Source organism: Ochotona princeps, chromosome 1 (assembly GCF_030435755.1).
Source record: "Ochotona princeps isolate mOchPri1 chromosome 1, mOchPri1.hap1, whole genome shotgun sequence".
NCBI lineage: Eukaryota > Metazoa > Chordata > Mammalia > Lagomorpha > Ochotonidae > Ochotona > Ochotona princeps.
The window spans coordinates 28,721,640-28,724,685 of NC_080832.1; positions in this window are offsets into that span (position 1 = coordinate 28,721,640).

The following is a 3,046-nucleotide window of genomic DNA, read 5'->3' on the forward strand; positions in this document are numbered from 1 at the left end:
GCCATTAGGAGTTAAAGGACGGCTTAAATGTCCACTTGTGTTTTGAAAAGATTGTTTGCCTCAAATGCAGAGAAGCAACTAGAAGGCAGATGTTGTGTGTTCTAGGATATCAGTTAAGAGACATTTGTTTCTGGCAAAGGTTGTTAGCTTGAGCAATGGCAAGTGGCAGAATTCGATATAAGATTAACAGGAGTTGAGACTGGAGCAGTAGCTCAACAGGCCAATCTTCCACCTTCAGCCTCTGGTATCCCACATAGATGTCAGTTCATGTCCTGGCTGCACTTCCATCCAGCTCCCTGCTTATGGCTTTGGAGGACAAGGGAGCATAATCCAAAGGCCTGGGACCTTGTACCCATGCTTCTGGCTCCTGGCTTTGGATTGGCTCAGCTCCAGTCATTGTGGCCATTTGGGGAATGAACCAGTGGACAGAAGATCTTTCCCTTTCTTACCTCTCTGTGGATCTGCCTTTTCCATAATAAAGAAATAAACCTTCATTAAAATTTGTTTTTGAAAAAGGTTTTCATTTTATTTGAAAGAAACAGAAGAAGAGGGTAGAAGGAGGAGGGGAGAGAGAGATGGGAAGGAGGAGAGAGAGAAACAGGGAGAGAGAGAGAGAGAGAGAGAGAGAGAGAATGATCCCACCTGCTGATTCACTCCCTAAATTGCCAGGATATTGAAACTCACTCTAGGTCTCCTATGAACTCACTCTCGGTCTCCTGTGCGGGTGGCAAGGATCCAACACCTGCTCCATCACCTGCCACCCCCAGGGTGCAGGCTATCAGGAAGCTGGTACCCAGAGTGGACTGGAACTAGGCACGTGATATTCAATGCAGGGCAGCGCCTCAAATGGCATCGTCACCACTGCACCAAGTGCCCATTTCCTTTCCTGCTTGTCACTGGTTGAGGAGGAGGAGCCCTTGTCAGAAATGAGTTCTATGTTCAAAGCTTCTCCAGAGGTTTGGGAGTGCAAGAAGCAATGGCCACTGAGGTGGTGTCATGTTCAATATCACGGATAGTTCTCAGAGACACAGAGTCTTGCAGCAGAGGGCTGGCATTACCTAAGGCTTCACGTCATTGGTTGATGGGGACTTTTTTTTCTGGAAAGTAGAGAACAATTAAGAGAGAAGCAGGGAAGACACCTGGAAAGCAGCAGCAGGTGACTTGGGTAGTTGGGCCTCTGCCATCCACTTAGGAGTGTTGGGAGTAGTTCCTGGCTCTTGTCTTCAGCCTGGTTCAGCCCTGACTGGCGCAGCCCATCTTAGAAGTGAACCAGCAAATGGAAGACAGACTACAGATGGATGCACGGGGTGTGGACTAACTCACCCCTTGTGATGCCAGTATCCCATTTCAGAGCATGAGTTCAAGTCCTGGCTGTTGCCTTTATGAACTACCTCCTTGATACCATGTTTGGGGAGGCAGTGGATAATATCCCAAGTGTGGGCTTTCTGCTTACGGCAGCCATTTGGGGAGTGAACCAATGGATTTCTTTCTCTGTCTCGCTTTCTGTGGCGTTGCCTTTCAAATAAATAATGTGGTTTTTCTTGATCTATTTTGAGTTGATTCTTTTTGTATGTGTTAGGATATAGGAGCCTAATTACTTTCTTTTGTCTTTAAATATTCAATTTACTAGAATTGTTGATTGAAAAAACTGTCCTTTCTCTAATGCATATTCTTGGTACTTTTATGGAAAGTCACTTGCTTTACATACCTGGATTAATTTCCGGATTTTCTAATTTATTTAATTTTCCGTATGGTTTGATGCCAACAGCATGTTCTTCTAGTTATTATAGCTCTGTAGTATGTTTTGCCCTCCAGTCTTTTGGTGGGCAGCTTAGATATGTCATCAACTAAAATGTCTGTTGACAGATGAGTAGATTTTAAAAAGTGGTGTGAAAAAGTATTAGAACAATATTAAGCCAGAAAAAGATTGGAAGGTTATTTGTAGCAACTGGAGACTCTTACACTAAGTGAAATAAGCCAGGCACAGAAAGATGACATATTGTCACTCATTGGTGGAGGCTAAAAATGTTGATCTTTCAGAAATGGAGAGAATATAAGTCTCTAGAAGTTGGGATGGCAAGACACAGGGAGGCTGGTGAAAGGATGGATAATAGGTATCAAAACACAGTTACAGGGGTCAGGCACAGTAGCCTACTGGCCAAAGTCCTCACCTTTCACACGCTGGGATCCTAATATGGATGCTGGTTTGTGTCCCAGGTGCTCCACTTCCCATCCAGCTCCCTGCCTGTGGCCTGGGAAAGCAGTCAAGGACAGCCCAAAGCCTTGGGACCCTGCACCTGCGTGGGAGACCCGGAAGAGGCCCCTGGCTTCAGATTGGCTCATCTCTGGCTGTTGCGGCCACTTGGGGAGTGAATCATTGGATGGAAGATGTTGCTTTCTGTCTCTCCTGTTCTCTGTAGATCTGACTTTGCAATAAAAATAAATATTTTTTAAGAACCACAGGTGAGAAGTAGTCCTAATGTTCTCTAGGGCTGCTATGCCTCCTGTAGTTAATTACACATTACAAAGTAGCCAAAGATTTGAAGACTCTTAACACATAGAGATGACAGCATTGAGGAGAGGAGATAGAACTGCAGACGCCTCTGATTTGACATCCATTACATACCTGTGTTGAGTTATGATTCAACAAATAAGTTAAAATACACAAACTGAAACAAAAAGGGAAGAAATGATGTCTGCTTTGTGTAAGATTATTCTATGTAGCAAATAAGGAAATAAGAAACTTGCCTTGAGGCCTGGCACCTGATCAATATCTGAGCACTGAAATCAGAGAGCTTGTGTAGACCCTAAAGGGGCGTGCATATTTGATTTGATGCTGGTTGACTTTTCACAGCGTCCGGGAGGCCTGCGATGTACCTGCGAGCTCCCTTGGTTCGGTGTTTGGAGAGACGTCCTCTGAGGGAGTGTCGGGTCTCCTCCCACTTTCACTGATTGACCAACAAGCACATAAAGGCCAGAAAAGCAGATGAGCTCAGCAGTGGGGGCAGCTGGGTGGGGAAAGCAAAGGCAGAACTTGTCCTTCCCA